The sequence below is a fragment of the Vulpes vulpes genome, chromosome 2 (assembly GCF_048418805.1).
Source record: "Vulpes vulpes isolate BD-2025 chromosome 2, VulVul3, whole genome shotgun sequence".
Lineage (NCBI taxonomy): Eukaryota > Metazoa > Chordata > Mammalia > Carnivora > Canidae > Vulpes > Vulpes vulpes.
Genome location: NC_132781.1, coordinates 82371380 through 82395373, shown reverse-complemented (window position 1 = coordinate 82395373; position 23994 = coordinate 82371380).

The window sequence follows — 23994 nt, the reverse complement described above, 5'->3', positions numbered from 1 at the left end:
TTACATATGGCCTTTATTATATTTTTCCTCTAACCCTACTTTGTTGAGGATTTTTATCATAAATGCATGCTGTACTTGGTCAGTTGCTTTCTCTGCATCTATTGAGAGGATCATATGGTTCAATTGATTTTGACAAAGCAAGAAAGAATACCCAATGGGAAAAAAAAAAAAACCAGTCTCTTCAACAAAGGGTGTTGGGACAATGGACAGCAACATGGAAAAAAATGAAACTGGACCACTACCTTATACCATTCACAAAAATAAATTTAAAATGGATGAAAGACCCAAATGTGAGCCAGGAATCCATCAAAATCCTAGAGTAGAACATAGGCAGCAACCTCTTTGACCTCGGCCACAGCAACTTCTTGCTAGACACATCTCCAAAGGCAAAGGAAACAAAAGCAAAAATGAACTATTGGAACTTCATTAAGATAAGAAACTTGCACAGCAAAGGAAAGAATCAACAGAACTAAAGGCAAGTGACAGAATGGGAGAAAATATTTGCAAATGACATATCAGATAAAGGACTAGTATCCAAGATCTATAAAGAACTTATCCAACTCAACACTTGAAGGGGCATCTGTACCCCAATGTTTATAGCAGCAATGTCCATAATAACCAAACTATTAAATAACCCTGATGCCTATTGACGGGTGAATAGATAAAGAATATTGGTACATATATCCATGGAATATTGATGTGGACCATTTATGTCGATGTGGACAGAACTGAAGGGAATTATGCTGAGCAAAATAAATCAATCAGAGAAAGACAATTATGACATGGTTTCACTCATAAGTGGAACATAAGAAATAGTGAAGAATATCATAAGGGAAGGGGGGAAAACTGGGAAGAAATCAGAGAGGGAGATAAACAGTGAGACAGTCTTAACTATAGGAAATAAACTGAGGGTTGCTGGAGGGGAGGTGAAAAAGGGATGGGGGACCTGGATAAGGAGCATTAAGAAGGGAACATGATGTGATGAGCACTGGGTATTGTAAGCAACTGATGAATTACTAAACGCTACAACTGAAACTAATGATATACTCTATGTTGGCTAATTGAATTTAAATTAAAAAAAAAAAACACAATGAGATATCCCCTTACACCAGTCAAAATGGCTCAAACTAATGACAGGAAATCACAGCAACGGTGTTGCCAAGGATGCAGCGAAAGGGGAATCGTCTTACATTGTTGGTAGGAATGAAAACCAGGGCGGCCTCTGTGGAAAACAGTATGGAGTTTCCTCAAAAAGTAAAAAAAAAAAAAAAAAAAAAAATATATATATATATATATATATATATAAATTTTAAAAAATTAAAAAAATAAAACTACCCTAGAACCCAGCAATTGCATTTCTAGGTATTTCCCCAAAGGATACAAAAATACTGGGCCTGACTGGCTCAATTGGTAGAGCATGTGACTCTAGATCTCAGAGTTGTAAGTTTGAGCTGAGCCTACTTTGGGCATGGAGCCTACTTAAAATAAAATTTTAAAAAATAAATAATAAATAAATACAAACATACTGATTCAAAGGGATACATATATTCCAATATTTACAGCAGCATAACAATAGGCAAATTATGGAAAGGGCCCAAATGCCATGGACTGATGAATGGATAAAGAAAGGGTGATATAGTATAGATATAGATAGATATAGATATAGGCTAGAATATTACTCAGCTATTAAAAAGAATGAAATCTTGCCATTTGCAATGACATGGATGGAGGTAGAGTGTATTATACTAAGTGAAATAAGTCAGAGAAAGATAAATATAATATGATTTCACTCGTATGTGGAATTTAAGAAAGCAGATGAATGTAGGGGGAAAAGAAAAACAGAGACAAGCCAGAAGCAGACTCCTTTTTTTAAAAAAAGGATTGATTTATTTACTCATTAGAGACACAGAGAGAGGCAAAGACACAGGCAGAGGGAGAAGCAGGGTCCACGCAGGGAGCCCAATGTGGGACTCAATCCCAGGACTCCAGGATCATGCCCTGAGCCAAAGGCTGATGCTCAACTGCTGAGCCCCCCAGGTGTCCCTAGAAACAGACTCTTAACTAGAAAGAACAAACTGAGGGTTGATGGAGGGAGGTGGACATGGGGATGAGTTAAATAGGTGATGGGTGTTAAGGAGAGCAATTGTGATGAGCACTGGGTGTTGTATGGAATTGTTGAATCACTAGACTTTACACCTGAAACTATACACTGTTTATTAACTAACCTGAATTTAAATAAAAACTTGAAAAAAGGGAAGATAAATAAATCAACAAACAAACATAAAGACAATGACAAGGGGACAGCAACAGGAGTTCTGAGGAGGTGGGCACGCTGGAGTATACGTCCAATATAAGGCCCAAGGACCCAGCAGGTGATGTTCCACAGTGAGGCTCAGATGTTCTACTTTTCACCAAGACCATAGAGAATGCGATGGTGATAAGAGCGTGGACATTTACTAAAACATTTAGGTATGAGTGGCTGTCTGAGGTCAGAACTGAAGGTCAGAGCAGCTGTTCCATGACAGGGTTTACTGTTCACAGCAAAGATGATAGGACCCTGAGAAGCAGAACAAAGCAGATACAACATTTACTAATCTAAGGGTCAGAATGACATCAAGGGAAACTGGCCCACAGAAATGATTAATACCAGGGGCTATCGCACAGGCCAACCAATAAGGGTAGGAATTGGCCTTTTCCATCAAAAGAAATGAAGGATAAATGACCAGGAAACTAAGGGCAATTTTCCAGTTAAGAAGTTATATTTTTTGTCCAGTGTCTAGACGTGAGCCAGTTTTCAGACCAGAAAACCATGTACTAGAGAACTCAGTGGGATTTCTAGCAAGCATGCCAGGCCACTTTTTACATGACTGTATTCGACAATCAAAATTCAAAGAATTGTATATCCAAAAAAGGGTGTACTTTACTGTATATAGATTATATCACAATGAAATGTTAAGCAGAAAAATTAAATCAAATTATGCGCTACCCCCACTATCGTTATTTTAAAAAATCTTCCGGGGTCTACACATGACTTTTCCTCTCCTCAGTTGCATTTTCTAGACTCTGCTTTACCTCTCTCTCTTTTTTTTTAAAGATTTTATTTATTTATTTGAGAGAGAGAGGGCACAGGTCAGGGGCAGAAGCAGAGGGACAAGGAGGCTCCTCGCTGAGCAGGAAGCCCGACATGGTGCTTGACCCCAGGACCCCAAGATCATGACCTGAGCCAAAGGCAGATGCTTAACCAACTGAGCCCCCCAGGTGCCCCTGCTTTACCTGTCTTAGCTGACTGATCATGTACCATTCTTCCCCTTATGCTCAGGGTTCCTGTCACCCTAGTTCTTCAAATAGTCTGGCCTTCACCACAGGGCTTATGTCCCTGCTAACGAACTCCTAGAACATCTATAACATCTCAAGCGTCACAAACTTTAAAGAAGCCTTTCCTAAACTCCAAAATCTAGAGAAGTTTCTTTGTTATGAGGTTGCAGTGAATCACCCATCTTTCATACTGAGCACTTACCTCAGCATATACTTAAATATTCATAAGCATGTTTGTATAATTAATGATTTTCTCCGCACAGTAAGCTATATAATTATTTAGAGCGGGGGTTAATTTTCTTTTCCATACCCTTTGATCTCTAGCACTTAGCATAATGTCGCACACTATGTGTTGAATAAATAAATTTCAAATTATAGAATAAATGAATAAATATATATTTCCATCATGTGATTTTTCTATGTTCATTTTTAAAAGGCATCGGGATTGGTTTCTTAATGGGTGTTCCCATGGATATTTCAATGGTATCAAATTTACTGGGTACCCCTGTATCACATTGTTTTAAACAGTCGGTAAAAGGAGTTTTTTAAACTAAACTCATTTACAGTAATTACAAAGGGCCTTTTGCACTTATTATCCTGGAATCATAGGGTCAAATGAAATATTCAGTTGGCATTCAATCTAACGGGACTCTTAAAGCTCAACCCAACAAAGTATATCATTACCATTTAAAATATTAATTAAATCCAACTACTTTAGATGTAAGATAAATGACATTTTGAAAATATTTTATTTAAATTCAATTTGCCAACATATAGTATAACACCCAGTGCTTATCCCATCAGCTCCCCCCCTCAGTGCCTGTCACCCGGTTACCTCATCCCCCTGCCCACCTCCCCTTCTGCAGCCCTTTGTTTGTTCTCAGAGTTAGGAGTCTCTTGTGGTTTGTCTTCCTCTCTAATTTTTGCCTACTCAGTTTCCCTCCCTTTTCTTATGGTCCCTTTCATTATTTCTTATATTCCACATATGAGTGAAACCACAGAATAACTGTCTTTCTTTGATTGACTTATTTCATGCAGCATAACACCCTCCAGTTCCATCCACACTGATGTAAATGACAGGTATTCATTTTAAAATGTTTGCAAAATTAGCTATATCCAATTTAGGTATAGTTCTGGGAAAGTATTAGACCACTTGGATAAATATAAAACACTAGTAAATAGCATTTTCTGCAAACATTCACCATTGTTTGTATTCATAGACTCTTCACTTGGTTTATTAAATTTTTCATCTTATATGTATGTCAGGACATAAAATCTAGATGGTCCAAATAGCCATCTGCTGCATTACATGAAAATTCTAAAGTCCATTATTATCTCTACCCCTGCACATCTGGTTGTGCTTCTATTGTTATAAATAAAATATTCAATTTCTCCTATATGAACCCTAAATAATATTCACGAAGAGAAAAGGCAAAATGGAAATAAATGTTGTAGTGAATTAATGATTGATAACCAAAATTTTAGAGTACTAATGTGGCATTAACTTACTGTGTTACAAGTATTTAATCACTAATACATCAGACTAGAGATGTGTGTGATATAAAATTTATGTTCAAAGTGGTGAGATAAAACAAACTTCCTTTCAGAGTTTTAAATTTGGTTAAATCCACCTGTTTCATGAGTTACCATTTAAACCAAGTTGTATATATATAAAAGCCTCAAGCGGAAAAATACAATGTATCAGTGGTCATTTTTGTCATTATCCCCTGAAAAACCTCACTATTTGATTTCCTGTTCTCACATCTTAATAGACAAATAAATCTAGATGTAAAATGAAAAGGAATAAATCCATAATTTAGATTTGCCTATAAAAACTCCATTGAACGGACAACTATTGCCCTAAAAAAATAAGCAGGCATGTCTGACACATAGCAAGCCCACCGATTCAATGTTTATTTAGAAAGAAAATTAAATTATATGGCAGTATATTTTCCAAGCACATGTAGAACTCTGGATCAGGAGGTTAATATATCAAATATTTTATTTTTTTCTCATGGACATTATTTAATGCATTTCAAAATGTTGCCTTGAACTGTAGACTCAATTGTTTTTGAAAAAGTGAGGAATCCAAATTAGATAATCACTTTCTTATGGCAAGATGTCAGAGTAATTAAGTTCCCATGCCCACATTACTACCAGGCTATGTTATACAATATTCAAATATATTTAAGAAGGCCAAAGAACTGATCCTGGCAAACTGCCACTTATGTCCCTTTATCTTAGAGAGTTGGGTTTTAACTTAGCGATTAAAGGAACTTTGTTTTCTTTTTCCCCTTTATATTACAGTGCTTTGCATAGTGGCTCGCATAATAAACTTTCAATATTTGTTAAAGCAATCAGTAAAAATGAGTAACAAAAAGACATAACCAAAAGTATAACTGAATGAGATACTTAATCACTGACTGAAGAAAAACAAAAGCTTCATTGGAAATTAACACACAATGAAGACATTATGAAATATTTTAAGAAATCTGCTAGTTAAAATCCCGTGAGCAGAAAAGGGGTGTAAAGTAAAAGGTGTCAAAGAAAAAACTAACTCATGGGAATCATCCTAAATCAAGGGTTGTTTGTGGTACCTAGGATAGAAGTTCTGGCTATTTGATTTGATAATTAAAAGAGGGAGGGGAAATCCTGAAATGGGGGAAATTTAGTGATATTTAGGTTACGGTGTCTTAGACTCATGTATCACTCACTATATAGTACTAATCTTTCCATCTCTCCAGTAGCCACATATATAAAAATCTTTGAAAAAAGGATATAAAGTAAATAAAATGATACACTGTTTATCTTTGGGAAGTGAGATAATGGCTATTATTTCTTTCATTATGTTATTGAGCATTCTCCAAAGTATGTTCAAGCATATTGCTTTGTAATCACAAAAGGTGTTCATGATTTTCTCAGATAAAAGAAATCAATGACTGTTATATTTAGAAAATCAAATTATTTCCATGATATAGACAAAAGTAGGCAATATCCTGTGGGAATAAACGACACGGAGAAATAGTTGGCGAAAGAATGGTTAGCATCCCACAAAATTAGACTAAAGAGTCACATCTGATTTTATTACCAGTGAATCAGCGGTGACATATCATTTTCCAAGTTAAAAACCCAGATATTTTCTAAGAAAAGAAGACTATGTGGAAAAAGAGAGGGTGATATGAACAACAGGACTAGTCATGTGCAGATATAGCTCGTAGGCAGAGCTTGGTACGGGGAGAGGAGTTTAAAAATGTGCTTTTCTAGTTGACTGATTCCTTCCCTGAGTGTAGTGGACACACAATGTTGCATTAGCTCCAGGTGTGCAACATGGTAATTCAGCATCTCTGTGTGTTATGCTGCGCTCACCTCAAGTGCAGCGACCGTCTGTCACCATGCAACGCCGTTGCAGTATCACCGACCATGTTCCCTGTGCTGTGCCTCTTATTCCTGTGACTTATTCATTCCATAGCTAAAAATATACTTTCTTATTCAACCACTACTTCACTAGTTTAAGCACTTTTAATCAGTGTTCATGCCTCCATGAAGAATAGTTTAGCTCAGAGTGTCGCTCAGCAAGGTTGCAACAGAGCTGTCGTTTGGGGCTAGAGTTTCTGAAAACTTGACTGGGGCTGAAGAGCCCATTCTAATTCTATTCACCCGGATGTTGGCAGGAGGCCTCACTTACTCATCATGTAAACCTAAAATACTAAGTGTGTCTCATATTATGATTTTGTAGGACTGATAAATCTCATTTCAAAATGAAAAGTTGGGGGGGTGTGGTCACATATGCCCATGGTGGACATGCTGTCTCTATCAAGATCCAATAGCATGTCAGGCGTTGTCTTTCAAAAGCTTTGAATTTGGGGCTCAGTGGTTGAGCGTCTGCCTTTGGCGCCTAGCGTGATCCTGGGGTCCTGGAATCGAGTCCTGCGTTGGGCTCGTCCCAGGGAGCCTACTTCTCCCTCTGCCTGTGTCTCTGCCTCTCTCTGTGTGTCTCTCATGAATAAATAAATAAATAAATAAATAAATAAATAAATAAATAAAATCTTTAAAAAAAAAAAACATTGAATTTTCTGCAGCAGATGTAATGGACTTGGCTTCAGCAGCCAGGTGTCCTGGGTATGACTCTCCTATGAATCTCGTGTCATTGTCCATCTAATATATTTCCTCACCACCAATAACCATGAAAAACAAAGGCTTGGCCAGATTCAGTGGCTCAAGGGGCAGACCCGCTTGCATCACAGCTTGGAGCTGCTGCAGAACAAACTCCCGTGCTAGGCTCCACTCATGGCTGTTGGCCCTTTGTACACTTTTGTGGGGCCCAGAACTTTTTTCCTGAACATGTAATGTCTCCAAAACTCTCAGAAGCCCCTGGGAATCGAACTTTCTTCTTGGCAACCAGAGACATAAAAGGCCATAGTCTGTCTTTTAATTTGGAGATGTCCCAGCATTCCCCTGAAAACATGTCACCTGAATATCTTATAGCTGTGACCTCTTCCAGCACTGCATTATGAGGGGAGAGGCGGACAGTGTGTCTCTTTAGATCATAGGTTTCCAGATTGAAAGGAATATATTTGGGAGCTGCACTTAGAGAGAAAAAAAAAATACCCTGAGTAGCTGCATCTGCACCTGACCTGATTCATATGAAGACCTTCTAGACTTTTATCTGACTCCGTAATGAGACAGAACTTTGGTGGCCTATGAAAGTGGATACATCAGTTTTGCCCATGGAAAGGAATGTACATTATCTTTGGGGGTCTGAGGGCCGGCTGTGCTGGTCAGGCTCCAGAGTGGCCCTCAATGATCCCAAAAGGTTTTCATCCTTTTGCGCGTTCCCTTAAATAGTCCCTTTTATGCAAGCACATGAAATAGGGCGAACGCACGTAGCCACTAAGATACTGAAAAAAATCACCGGGCGTGACTTCTGAGGCTAAGTCATAAGAGACAAAATGATTTTCACTTTTCCCTCTTGAATCTGAGTGCTCCTGCCAACAGCCGGAGAGGAACAGAGGCTTTATTCCAGGAGCCACATGAGCTGGCCACCTCGGCAGCAGATGCTTCAGGCTCAGTAAAGCCTTTCCCAACAACAGCTGTGGACACCATCCCAAGTACAACTTTTTGGGAGATCTTGAGACAGAATCATGCAGCTCAAGCCACTCCTGAATTCCTGATCCGTGGCAACTTAGAAATAATAAACATTTGTTGTTTAAAGATGCAAATTGGGTTAGACATCAGTAGTTAACGGATAGAGCCACCTAAACCTAGGCTGGAAATAAAATCGGTGCACTTGAGATACTCAGATAGACCACTTGTAATATTTGGCAGCACATCTAATTTGGAGATCTGAAAAAATAAAAAAATAATAATAATTTGGACATCTGGGGTTCTGTGGGACTCATTACATATACATCAATATATACTGATCAAAGACTCCATCAATGGGTTTATGAGTTACCTGATCTACTGCTGTTATAGATGTTAGTTACTTCAGAAGTAGAGCTGGAATTATTATTATTTTTTTGAATGAGTTGTTTTTCATCATAAAATAGAGCCAATAAAGTTCCCTTTTACACAACATAATTTCTAGAAACTAATCACAAAGAACAAGTTGAATTTCAAAGTTTCCTTTTTTTCCCCCCTAAATCCAAGAGAAAATGAAAGCTAACTCTCAAAACAGTTGGACAGAAAGGATATGGTAGGCTTTAAACTATAAAGCAAAAACTTTAAGCATATTAATAATTATATATAATATATATATAACCCTACTAGTCGTGCCATATATGATACAGAAATAACTATGAATCTTTGCCCAAAATTCTCAGCATGAAAGTAGTTTGGAGACAATTATGCAGCTTCCCCTCTACTGGAGAGGATATTGTCACATCTTGGTATGGAGTCCTAGAGTCTTGTAATCTTCATGTAGACAGATATCTGAAGGCAAATTTAAAAATCTGCAAAATTCCTTTGAAGGTTAAATCTGCCCAAAGCCCCTAAGTTTTTTTTTTTTTTTGCTTTTGTTTTTTGTTTGTTTGTTTGTTTGTTTTTATTTCCTTTTCATATAGAATGACAGAGACCTTACCAAAAATGATTTTGGTTGGTTGGTTTGAAAACGAAGTCTTAACAACTAAAATTCAGCTTAAAGCATCACAGAAAAGATTGGGATTTTTATTTTATTTATTTATTTATTTATTTATTTATTATTATTTATTTATTTATTTATATTTTTAAGATTGGGATTTTTAAAGAAGCATTCTATCACCAGGCCTAGAAAGCAATGGAGACTCATCTGTTGTTAGCTGAAAACTAAAGTTTCTCCCTCTCCCTCGTTTGCAGCTGAAGCAACAGAAACAGAGAATAGAGCAAATACTGTCCATCACCCTGCACATTCCAGTGTGATGAACTAGCGCACTGATGTGGGGCGAGCCCAGCCACTGCTAGCTCTCACTGAGGCCTTAAGGAGACCACAGTTAGAGGTAGAGGAGTTTCTCTGGAGAGGGGTCTTGGTGGGCTGTGGTCTTTCGCCCGTGTCAAACAGGAGGAAGTGAACAGGGGCACTTTGCCCTCAACTCAAGTCAGTACACAGAGGAGATTCGTGGCAAATGTCCCCTAACACATTTTGAGTTGGTCCCGTGCCTGAGAAATACAAAGGCTGGGAGCTGCAGGCGTGCTGGGAAGGCGGAGAGGGGCCCGGCCAGGAGCCAGCTGCACTTCCAGACACTGAAGAAAGGTGCCTATGTCCTCTGTCCTCTATATGCTCTGTGTGTCACATGGACCACACTGGGGCCTTTTCAAATTAACTCCGGCCAGGAGTAATTCATGTCTTGCATAAGGTGCAGTAAGGTGTGGGCTGTAGGTCATTATGCACATTAGTGTGTGTTTATGTGTGTGCGTGTGTGTGTGTGTGTGTGATCACATACAGGAATGTGCATTCATTTTTAGGGGTGGAGTGTGCGATTTAAATGGACAGCCAGGGAGGAGGCATTGATCTGTCAAAACTTCTAACTGAAAAAAAAAAGGGAAAAAAAGAAAAAAAGATTAGCATTGAGACTGTGCCATAGCTAAAGGACATGAAGGCCAGATTATTTGGTGCTAATTCATTTAGACCTTTCCTTCATTTATGACTTCTCTACATCCTGCATTCCAGTACCGGGGTTGTAAGATACTGGCTAGGAAGGGGGAAGGAGTAAGAGAGGACAACCACAGCCCTCTTCCCCACTCGAGGCATCACAGTCTAAGGGAACCTCAGCCTGGCAGGCGGGTGCAGCTTCGATGAATGTCCGATGACATTCAGGGTTGAGATTAAGCCGCTCTGGATACTTCCATTTCATTATCTAAGGGTGGGGGGGAAAGGCCCAGAATTGCCTCTATACCCAAATGTCTGGGATGAAATAGTGTGCTGTTTAGGTTTGAAGAGACATGAGGCAGACTGGGAAAAATAAAGTTCTTTTCTGATTCTACCTGAATGGGTACTCTTAGTACAAGAACAAAAACTTTAGGCCATACCAGACACATTACAGGTGCTCCACGCATAGCTCTCATTATTAGCTATTACTTCTACTGCATATCTTTGTGGATATGCAATTTCAGCATGTAAAAATAAGCTTATTTATTTATTTATTTATTTATTTATTTATTTATTTTGCCAACGATGACATGGATATTGGCCTAAAAAGACCACAGCAAAATGTTGTTGTTTCACACACATGAAACCGCATCTTTCATGTTTAAATGTATTTTTGTGAGATGGAAAAGTAATTCCTTTTTTTTTTTTTTGGTTTGTATTTGTTTTATAAAATGAGCATCAACTTTTCCATGGGATGAAAAAGATATAATTTATGGTAAAAGCTGTGCTGATATTGTGTCTCTTTACATTAAACACAAGGGAACAGAATGTAGTATATTCAAAGTGTTTGTAGACATTAAGGAGTCTGGCTCCCGGCCCAAATCCTACGTGTGATCATGTAGGCCTTACCCCGGCAATGACAGGGCATCGCCTAGCAGATGCGGTGGGGAGCGGCTACCCCTGCCCAGTGACACATAGCCAATGCTTTTTTTTTTTTTTCATTCTTTTATTTTTATTACTTTTATTTTTTTTTGCCAGTGCTGGCAAGGACTCGGCCTGCCAACACCAGCTAAGCTCCTAAGCATGTTTGCATCTCTAGCCCACATTTCTTCAACTCCGAGGCCTCCTTCTCAGGGGGCCCTAAGGCACTCTTCTCCAGTCTGACTCCGTGTTCTGTGGTGCTGACTCTTCCCCTGTCCATCTTTTGGCTCATCAGGTCCCTCAAGGGCCTTTGTTCGGTGCTCCCCTTGCAAGGGGGAGATTTATCCCACCTGTGCTGCATGTCACCTGACCCTCTTCCATTATCATTCCCTGGGGGGAAATGAAACCATGGAGAGCTGGTGCCTTTCTGTTTTGGCCTCTTGCTGAGACTGTCACAGTAAATGAATGAAGGCCCGATTGATTGTTACTGCCACCTTAGCTCATGATCCCCATTGACTGCCTCCATTTCTGGCAAAGTCAGCAGATACAGCTTTCATTAGATTCTCAAAGGGGACTTTTCCCCCCAAAATGTTGAAGTTTATTGCTTGCTAAGTCTCAACCTGTCCAGGAGCTTAGCTTTCTGACCAAGATTAGAATGGATTTGATTAAGTCTATCTCAATCATAATGCAATATGTTTTTCAAGGTGCTTGTTGAAAGAGCCAAGGAAGCCCCTCACATAATGAAGCAGGTTAAGCAGCATAAATAGTGAAGGCTATGTTTCATATAATAGAGCTCAGCAGTCTGCACATTATATTTTTTAATCTTATTTAAGCAATAAAACAGAATATAAAGTAAATGTTGTTATTCTCATTTTATTTAAAAAAAAAAAAAAAACTAAAGCAAAGAGTGACTAAGGAATTTTAACAATAGTATACAACCAGTATGGTGTTGGACTCCCAAACCTTCTTCCTTAACCATGCTAGTACTTCCCATGGGTGATAGAAAGAAAACTTCCCTTATATTTAGATCCTTAAGGATTTTTCCATTTTATAACACCAGCCTCAACCAGAATATATCATTCATCTTGTAGTCTACTTTAGTAGATGAGGCACAATAAAAAGTTACCTAGGCCTAAGTATTCCTTACAGCATTTTTTTTTTTAATTCTCACGCAGTCAACTGCCTTCCATCCCATAAACATTTTCCATAACATTTGCTCATTTAATCCTATAATGTTCTCTAGGGAAGTGGGTCACTTTTCTTGTTTATTAAATCTGACAGTTTGTTTTCCTGATAGTAAATAATATTGTATATCCAACAAGAAATCAATTACCTTCCAAATCACAGAGTGCATTATTTCCTTTCCCACGTCCTGCTACAGCCACATGGTAATCTTGAAGGTCACTGACAAATTGATGTACACCGTGAATTATCACTTTTTGAAAGTGACAGTTTCTGCTCTATCTTATTATATTCCCTCTTCCCAATAATTTTTAAAAGTGTAAGAGGCCTGCAAATATAAGTCACCAATGCCTACAGAGAGAAGTGACATCTTGGTTTAATATATAAAGCCTGGGCCTTGGAATCAGACAGACAATGATGCTAATCCTAACTCAGGCCCTAAATTGCTGCATGATTTTGGAAAGATACTTACTTCTCTGAGTCTCAATTTCTTCACTGTGAAAAAAAAAAAAAAGATTACTCTCACTTTACAGTTATTTTGAAAAAAGAAAAATCTAGATAATGTATCAAAAATTCCTGGCTCACTCTTTGGCAGGTAATTTAAAAAAAAGGTCAAACCATTTTTGACAGCTAGGCTTATGTTAAGAGTTTTATCCCTTTTATCTGATTTGATTTCATCCTCACAGGAACATTATGAGGTAGAGATTTGTTTCAGGACGGGTAACGTCTCCATTTATTCATTTTCTAAAGAAAGTAATATGCACCTTCCGTTTCTCACGTGTTTGTCAAGAGCTGTGCTGCAGACTGGATTGTGTCCTCCTCACTCCACATATTCGCTTATTGAAGCACTAACCCCCAATGTGTATTTAGAGATGCGGATTTGGGGAGGTAATTAAGGTTAGATGAGGTCATGAGACGAGGGTCCTCGTAATGGGATTAGTGGCTTTATAAGAAAAAAAGATAAAGATTGTTCTCTCTGCTATTCAAGACATAGCAAGAAGGTGGCTGCCTGCAGACCACGAAGAGGGCCTACACCAACACCAATCTGCTGGCGCCTTGATCTTGGATTTCTAGATCTTGATCTCAGCCTCCAGAATTGTGAGAGATAAATATCTGTTGGTTAAGCCACCCAGCCTACGGCATTGTGTTATAGCGGCCCGAGTAGATTAACCAAGCTAACATACAGTATCTTAAATAAATGTCATTATTTAAAATAATAATCATTATCTGATTTCATAAGTTTATTCTAGCAGTTGAGTTCCACTTACAAGTTCTGTGTATTTTTTGACATCTCCAGCAAGTCACCATTCCCTTTTTCTCTTATGCATTGTTGTTTTCTCATAATGCCATCTAAGGGGCATACACCCCTAGAGCAGGAGCCATCTCTCTTCAACTTGTAATCTTGCACAACCTATAGCAAAAGCTCACTGGATGCCTAATTGAACTAATGTAATAATGTAGATGGAAAGACATTAAGTTTAATTCCATATACTTTATACTATTTGATTATATTGGTAAGGAGAGGCATTATCACTTATTTCACTTTGAAAAATCTCATGACAAGGGATGCCTGGCTGGCTGTGGTTGAGTGTCTGCCTTCGGCTCAGGGCATGATTCCAGGGTCCCAGGGTCGAGTCCTACATCAGGTTCCCTGCATGGAGCCTGCTTCTCCCTCTGCCTGTGTCTCTGCCTCTCTCTCTGTGTGTCTCTCATGATTTAAAAAAAAAAAAAAAAAAAAACGAAAAAGAAAGAGAGAGAGAGAGACTTTACTAAGATCTCGGATAATTAGGAAACTTGACTTGAGAACAACACAACTGAGCATAGCTTCTTCAGCCTGGGGACCCCTGCAGAGGGACCCTCCCACCTGGATCCCACCTGCCAGCTCCTGTGATAAAATAAAGCCTCATCCTACTGGGTGGCATCGGACAGAGAATCCCAGGGTGGGAGGCAGCCAACCTCTTCCCTAACACTCTCGCCATTTCCTACCTGTAGAGACCCTGGAACCAGTTCTGTTTGGGGAGTTAGCAAATATCAAAACCACTGAGGATTCAGTACAGGACGGGGGGAACCTTCCTGAGTCTTTTATACGAAGCCATTCATAGTAGCCTATTTCTTCATAGTATTTATTCTATATTTCCACTTTGTTTTACAATACTTAATCTCACGCTGAAAATGGTACATAGGGGGACGCCTGGGTGGCTCAGGGGTTGACCATCTGCCTTTGGCTCGGGTCGTGACCCCAGGGTCCCGGGATCAAGTCCCACATCGGGCTCCCTGCAGGGAGCCTACTTCTCCCTCTGCCTGTGTCTCTGCCTCTCTCTGTCTGTGACTCATAAATAAATAAATAAAATCTTTAAAAAATTTAAAAATTAAAAAAACTCATAACAAACCCCTTTATGTTGTAGTAGGAGCTCATTCTTATTCATATATATAAAGAGATAGCATGTATATATATTCATATCCATATAGATCTATATATAGATATATTCAGAAATATAATATGAACATACTAAGATGCCAAAGATAGCACTCTGAATATGTTTATGGGTGAGTTTTTCTCATAAATATTTATAAATATATTTTTCAAACTTTATTATCTTGAATTATATATAAAATGACCATTAATATTCAGTTTATTTTTTCGAAGATTGTAATAGTTACCATTTTAATGAAGTTGCAAAAAAATAATTAGACCCAGAGAATTTCAATCCCATAAATGCTAATCCAGATTACATGTCGAGTCAACTGCCAAATTCAGTGACATTTACTGATTCAAAGTTTTTTAAATCATATTTTATCAAGTTCAATAGACATTAAAACTGAATGAAGCAAAGGGAGGATGTTTAAAATGCTTCAAGTGTTTCTCCAATTTTAATCTCTCATCATGTTCTACTTTTGGGAAAATAAAAAAGAGATAAATCACTTTTGAATCTAGGCCATGCTTTGGGCTAGAAGAGGCTAAGCATATTGTTATTTTAGAATTCCCTCTAGAGTGTAATTTGAGGTCAATGCCATTAGATATTAGTTTAAATTACTTAATCCTTTTAAAATGTATTCTCTATAGGAAGGTAATACTGAAAACCTTTAATTTAAAATCTAGGTAATTAATATAAAATAAAAATGAAACATTTTAAAAGAAATTCAATAATTCACATACATATTTTTCACCATATAATATGATTTTAAAGAATATATAAATAAATAAAAATGTTAAGGCATTTACCACACCCTTTGAGGATAATTTAAATGATTAATTCAATTTGGAGATACAATATAGTATCTTGGACAAGAACAAAAAATATAATAAGGGTCCGTAAAACAACAAATATCAAGTTAAGCACTTGTTGACTATGTGGCATCAAACAAGATTGGTCACTCAATTTTTTGTTTTTGTTTGTCTTATTTAGCAAGTTATTTAATTTTTCCGGAACTCAGTGTCCTCATCTGTGAAGTCGCGATGATAATGATATTTACCCCATGGGTTAGGTTAGATGATTAAATGAATTTGAATATGAAAGCAGTTAATAGTAGCTGGTATATAGCGTGACCTAACTGCATATCCACTATCTTTATGATTATCAGCCTAGCACTGTTTAAATCTGACATCAAAAATCTTATCTTGACTTTTGTGGTTTTTATGTCTGATTCTAAACTTTTGTGCAAATAATGCTAGAAATGTTCTGTTCTGGTCATTTTTTTAGATGGTTTGCTTTGAAGGGTTGATGTCAGTATATGATTGATGCATATGCTACTGAACTGAGGCTTTTGATGTACTTAATCAATGTCATTTGGATCTCATCAATTTCTCTGTCTTAAATATTGATAAAGAAAATCTGTCCTAAAGAAAGATAACATCAGCTTAACATCTAATTCCATAATGATTATCTTCACACCTCTTCATTGTGGTAGGAAATACTAAAAATGCTTCTTTCTCATTTCCCAGTCCTTCTCTCTGCCCTAACCCATGTGCAATTTATTCAGCTATTCTATTTTAACAAAACAGTCTGTAGACAATATAAGATGGTAGGACAGAGGCGCCATAAATGGATCCATAACACGCAAACAAATTCAGCTTTGAAACTTCTCTTTCTATTTCTCCAGGCATTTTACTTGCCTCTTTTTATTCCTGCACTCAAGGTCTTTGGCCCATAACTCCAGTTTAGGACATAAGCATTTTGTATAATTACAGTTATAACTGGATATGCTATAACAACTGTTCAACCTCACCCCAGTACATATTTCAAATTATACATGTTTTTATTCTCTACTGGCTCTGTGAGTGTCAGAATTCTGTAGCAATTTTACTAGTTTTCTAGAAATTTGGTTGGAAAGATTGACTAAACAGAGGACATTGATTACACCGGCTTTGCTTTTGCAGTTGCCTTTTGCTCATTCTACAGAATAAGAGTTGGCTTGACTCATCTACAAGCACATTGTTCATTTGAATGGTGTGGAGTTAGCTCAACTTCTACAAAATGCCTTGGCTTTGACCCCAGACTGTATTTGGCCCTCTCTGCTTTCTCAGGACTCCTCATCTCCAGCTTCTACCAGTTTGTTTCCCCTTAAGATATGTCACATTTTCTCCCCTCTCCTTTAGCCCGGACGATGTATGTCTGGGTCTAGGGAGTCTGGAGCAGTATTTTAATTTCTTTTCTCTATGCATTCTTTGTCTGTCATAGCCCTTGACTCACTTAGGCATTCTTTTACTGTACTGAAGAACCCACACTCAAATAAAATACAAATTAAAACCAAATATTGTCCCCATTGTTCTTCTTGGCATCCCCTATCAAAATGTTAACTTTCCTCAAGGAATAATGGGTAACTAAGAATAATTGGAGAAGAGGCAAATAGATGAAAAGTGAGAAAGGTTCAATGGTTCATAGTACAAAGTATTATTTGCTATACAACCATTTATGCATCTATCACCATGCATATCCAGTGAGCTCCCCCAAGTTGAAGTTGTCTATCTGCATAGCACAACTAGCACAATGCCTGGCTGGCTGTGAGAAGACGCAGAGGATCCCTGCATTCAACGAATACAGTTAATCTGCATTTATCTAACTTTATGCTTAAATATATAAATTCATTCTTCCATTTGAACTTTGAAGTATTTTTAAACATTTTAAAAATAAGAGCAGGAATGTATATATAACAGCAGACTTAAAACCTTATGATTCGTAAAGCCTTATTGATTCCAAGACAAGGAACATCTTCATCAAATTCTATAATAAATTAAGCTCAGTAGAAAAGCTGTTGCATCCTGTCCTCTCCTGCATGTGCAGGAAGCCAAGAGCTTTAATTAGTGGAATGTTTTGGCAGCTGTTCTTCCAATGATGTTTTTCTTTGTGATGTCTGATTGTCTTGTCCTCTATGCTTAGCTGACGCTGAAATGGTCATTGTATGCACGGACACAGAGCTCCTACCGCTCCCCCTTGGGACTTCCTCTGTCCGTAATTTGTTCATCATTTGTCTTCCTTCTTTCTTTGTTCTGTCTGTCTTTCTGTCTTTCTCTGTGTGTGTGTCTTTCTCTCTGTATACACACACATACACGCACACCCTCCTGGTGCTGTTTCTCTACAGACTCCTGATTAATACAAGATTAAAGTAATTATTGTGATTGCACAAAACAATTGCATTTTACCAATGTTAGTATTTTGGCTAGTCTCTCAGCAAGTCTGGAATCATAAGATCTAGAATGAGAGAGGAACTTTGAACTAATTTAGTGCAAATCTCCATCTATACATCATTGTTACAAAGTATAATAAGGGCCAAATGGTTCACATGTATTATATATAATCTTCAAAACCCAAGATGATATCCAATGCTACATATGGGAGGAGGAAGCCCAAAGAAGTTAAGATCTCCAAGATGACCTGGGGAGTAGTTGCTGAGTCAGTATCTAACTTCATACTATTTGAACCCAGAAACTACTGCCCTTCTGTTTGGTTAGATGACATTTTTAATGCAATTCCTAAACGCTTGGACATTTTCTGTGATGCCAAGAGCATTAAATGACAACTGATATAAATATATATGTGATATATTTATATATTATAATATTAATAAAATAAATATTATAATATTATAACATGTATATATATATATTATTTATTTATTTATTTATATTTTAAGCTTTGTTAGAAAAGTCTTCCACGTTTTGACTGGTACCTCACCATTCTTTTGCTCTTTGTAGCTGCATTTCCATGTCAGCACTTTAAACACTTTAAACTAGCTGTTTGGCTCAAAGTATTTCACTTTCTTAAAGAAATGTTTTGTCAGAAGAAAGAATGTCCAGATTCCTGTCGTCCTGATTTTTTTTTTTTTTTACCAGTGTTCTCTAACTAGCTCTCTGTTGTTTTATGGCTTTTTGTTTCTAGGACCAGAGATAAGAAGGGAGATATAACAACTGGACTTTGTACAGATTGGGGAAAGATTTGGAGGTTTTTACTGCTTGATGAAAATGGAGAACAATAAATTAGATCATTGCCTTCAAAACCAAAGTACGGGAGAAAATATTGTGCTTAGGCATTAACATTTCGTTAAAAAAGAGGAACCTAGTGACCAGGAGATGACTGGGGAAATTTAACATGTATTACTGCATTATAACAACAATTTAAAGGTAAATAATATAGTTATGAAAGGTACTTATAATTTTTAATTCAAGCCAATTTTCACTCTTATCTCTTACATAAAAAGAAAATAAATATTTATTTGATTTTTCTGTTTTTCTTATAATCAATTTTATCAAGATAAATATGGGTATGATAAATCATATGACTTTTGGTAGAAAGTTTGACAAATGTATACACTAATATAATGACCATCTCCATCATGATTAAAAAAACAGGAAGTTTCCTGACACCTGTCTGCACTTAATCTCACTCAATTTCTGCCCGGATAACTATTTTTTTTAATTTTTAAAAAGATTTTATTTATTTATTTATTTGTGAGAGACACAGAGAGAGGCAGGGACATAGGCAGAGGGAGAAGCAGACTCCCCATGGGGAACCCCAATTCAGGACTCGATCCTGGGACCCCGGGATCATGCCCTGAGCCAAAGGCAGATGCTCAACCACTCAGCCACCCAGGTGCCCCTGCCCTGGTAACTATTAACCTAATTTCTATCACTATAGATGTTTTTTGCCACTTCTAAATATTTATATAAATAGAAATATACAGTAGTCTCTGATAGCGGCTCCTTTTAATCAACATACTGCCTGTGAGATTTGTTCATGTTATGAGTTGATTATTCCTTATCATTGAGCAGTATTTCCTTGTGTTACCTCTTCACAATTTGTTTATTATTCACCTGTTCATGGAACTTGAATTGATTACATTTAGAATATTACAAGCAAATTTGTTATAAATAATTAGGTATAGGACTTTTGTGGACCTATGTTTATAAGTCTGCTAGGTAGATCCCTGGCAGTAAAGTGACTGATTGTACAATTACTGCCTGACTAAATTTATAACAAAATTCCAAACTGGTTTTCAAAGTTGTTGTACCATATTCACACTGTGATCAGCAGTTTGGGATGGACCAAGTTGCTCCATGTCCTTGCCAACAATTTTTATTTTAGCAATTCTTGCGTGTGAAATGAGAATTGAGTTTTAATTTACTTTTCCTGAACTTTTAATGGTTTTGAATATATATTTAACCACTTTGTTGAGGTATGATTGATATTCAGAAAACTGTGCATAATCTAATGTATACAAATTGATCAATTGGGAGATAAATATAATCTGTGAAACTATCACCACAAGTCTATGCCATCAACATATTCATTGCCTCCAAAAGTTTTCTCTTAAACTCTTTGTTTATTATAATTATTTTTTGTGAAAGGAACACAACATAAGATCCACATTCTTAGCAAATTTTTAAGTATTTAATACTTACATAGATTATTAACTATATCAATTAGTTAATCTATTATTAACTGTAGGCTCTCTGCTGTACAGTACATCTTTAGGACTTATTCATCTTGCATAAATGAAACCGTGTCCATTGAACATCTTTTTATCTTATTGGCCATTCATTTATATTCTTTTGTGAAATGCCTGTAGAAGTCATCTGCCAGGTATTTATGATGTTACTCGTCTTTTTATTAATGATCTATAGGAGTCCCTTATATATTCTAGATACATGCCCTTTGTCCTTTATTTGCAATCTGAATATTTTCTCATCTGTAGTTTGTTTTTATATTCCTTTATTGGTGTCATTTGAAAATAGAATTAAAAAACTTTTTTACAAAGTCTAATTCTTCACTTGTTTTAATAGTGTTTTTTTGTGCTGTTCCATTTTTAAAGATTTTTTTCTTATGTTTTCTTCTAGATGTATTTTGGATTTCACTTTTAAGTTTAGGTCTATGGCCAATTTAAAGTTAGTTTTTCAGTATGATGTGAAGCTGGGACTGAGGTTCTTTTATTATTATTATAGATGTCCAATTCTTTTATCACCATTTGTTGAAGAGTATCCTTTTTGAAAAGAGTATAATTTCTCCTCTGAATTTTCTTAACAGCCTTTTTGGAAAATCAATTGGCCAGAGACATGTGACTCTCTTTCAAGGTGTCAATTCTGTTTCATTGATCCTTATCTCTTTTCATCACTGTACTACCATCTTAATGTCTGTAGCTTTATAGTGTTGAAATTGGGCTGTGTAAATCTTCCATTTTTTTTTCAAGTTCATTTTAGCTATTCCAGGCCCACGGAGTTTTCATCTGAATTTTGCTACCAGCTTATCAGTCTTTCCAAAAATAATCCTGTAATGGTTAAATAGTGTTTATAGGCCAATTTGTGGAAAATTTACATCTTAACACTATCGAGTCTTCCGACTCATGTACATGGTATGAAAATATTCAATAGTTTACCTTTAATATGAGGCTATCTGATATTTTAATAAAAGTTCTATGTAAAATGAGAAGGTTATCATCTGTTGTAATTTTCTTAGTGATTTTATCATGAATATGGATGAATTCAGATTTATTTTTACAATGAATATTTTGAGTCCTTTATCTCTTATTTTGTTAAAATACTGATATAAGTTGATTAACTGTCAAATATGTAAGTAACCTCTTATTCCTGGGATGAAACTCACTGGGACATAATATTACCAGTTATTACTAGACTTTATTTAATGAAATTTTATTGAGGATTTTTGCACTTATGTTCTTTAGGCCTATAGGTCTCTATTTTATTTTTGTAATATATGTATGGGGCTAAATTTAGTATCAGGCTTATGCTGACTTCACAGTGAGCTGAAGTGTGTTACCCCTTATACTTGATGAAAGCGTTTGTGTAAAAATTTACCTGAAATTTTGCCTAAATTTTATTTCAGTATTTTGAATGCAAATAGTTTTACTTTTTCCCTTTTATTTTATTTTTATTTTATAAATTTAATTTTATGTTTTCTAGAGAGATTGAGAGCATGCAAGTTGGGGGAGAAGCAGAGGGAGAGAGAAAGAGAATCTCAGGCAACCTCCACACTTAGCACAGAGCCCAACACTTTGGGCTTGATCTCAGGACTCTGAGATCATGACGTAAACAGAAATCAAGAGTCAGACACTTAAATGGCCGAGTCACCCAGATACCCCCTTTTTCCCCTTTAAATAAAAATCGTATTTGTTTAATAGATATGTGACTATTCACTTTTAATATGCATTCTTGAATTATGCTTGCTAAATGTGTTTTTTAAAGAAATGTGTCTGTCAACTAAATTGTTGAACATAGATTAATAAATTTTCATTATAATCCCTAATCTGCATAGCATCCATAGTGATCATTTCCATTCCTGATATTGGTAATATGCATTTTTCCCACTGATTTCTTAATTTGTTGGAAAGCATCAATTTTGTTGTCTTTTTTTTTTGAAAAAAATTGGCTTATAAACTTTTTTTTAACTTTTCATTTCATTTATTTCTACATCTCTCATTTTCATATGCAGTGACTATCAAAACATGTGATTCGATCTGGCTGATAGTATTGACCAGGTGTTTGATAGCCTTATTGAATTTTGTCTACTTATTGTATTACTCTGAAATGGATGTTAAAATCTCTCACAATGATTGTTTTTCTCTTTTCTTCATTTTGTCCATTTTTTCCTCTATTTTGAAGCTTTTCACAAATTATGTCTTCCTGATGGAAGGTATTTATCATTGTAACATATTACATTCTGTTTCTCAAAGTCTACTTTAATCGCTGCATTATCCTTCACATAAACTTCCATGTCTCTTTTGTTTATATTTTATGGATTTATCACTTATTTCACTTCATCCTACTTTTGTTTTTACATTTTTAAAGTACAAATGATTGGCCAAACTTTAGAATCAATCTTCAGAGCCCTCTTCTTGACTATGTCTCAGGTTTAGTGGCTGCCCTGCCCTTGACCTGCCCAATTCAGTTCTAGCAAAGAATCCTACAGTCAGTTTAGCAGGAATCCTCCTACCCTTGATATTAGATCAAGTTCATCAACCCCACTGTTGATGTCTGTGTCTTTGGCCTGTTGTTGGCAATAATCCTGTTAGGACAGTTCATCAAGAATCTCCCTACCTTTGATTTGTCCTCTTAGTTGTTTTCCTTCCACTGACCACTCTGCTCATTGGCTGGAAATCGTCAGCTGTCCTCACTGTATTCAGAGTTGAGCTCAGTTCTGTACTGATGTCTCCCTCCCATATTGCAAGAAATCAAATAAAATCTGTTTTGCCATTTCAGCCAACTGCCTGGTATATATACATCTGCATGTCTTATATTGTAGGAAGTTTATCACAAGGACTGATAACTCTTGCCCTTTCAATTGGAGCATGTAGTCCATTTGTAATATAATTATAATTACATCTTACCTTTGGTTTTCCATTTGACTATTCCACTTTTGTTTCTCAGTTGCTACTTTCTTGCCTACTTTTTAGTTGATTTTTTTTTCAATATTCTATTGCTGTCTCTATATTGGCCTTTTTATTTTTATTCTATCATCTATCTATCTATCTATCTATCTATCTATCTATCTATCTATCATCTATCCACCATCCCACTATCCTTTTTCCCTATCAGTTAGGTATTTCATGATGCATTGTAAACATCTTAGAATTTACTTAGAATTAATAGTGTATATTTATCCCCACATCTCAATTCACTTAAGAAATTACACATTTTATTTCTCACTATATATAAAATCTTCATGCTTATAGCACTTACAAACTATACTTTCATTTTCCTCACACTCTTCTTGCTATTACAGTCATATGGTCATTTGAATACCTGCTATAAATCTCATTTTACTGTTATTTTTATTTAAAATTTAATTATCTTTTAAGGAAATTACACGGAGAAAAGAAATTTTATTTAAAAGTAAGTTCCATTTATTAAATAGTTTTAAAAAGAAATCCAAAAGTACATTTTCCTGCACCAACCAGTTACAAAATTCAAAAGTGTCACTTATGCGTTTGCTTTAAGATTCAGCTTTTAACTTTGTAAACCACATCTGAGAGACTTGGCGCTTTTGCATTGGGTGTTTAATTTA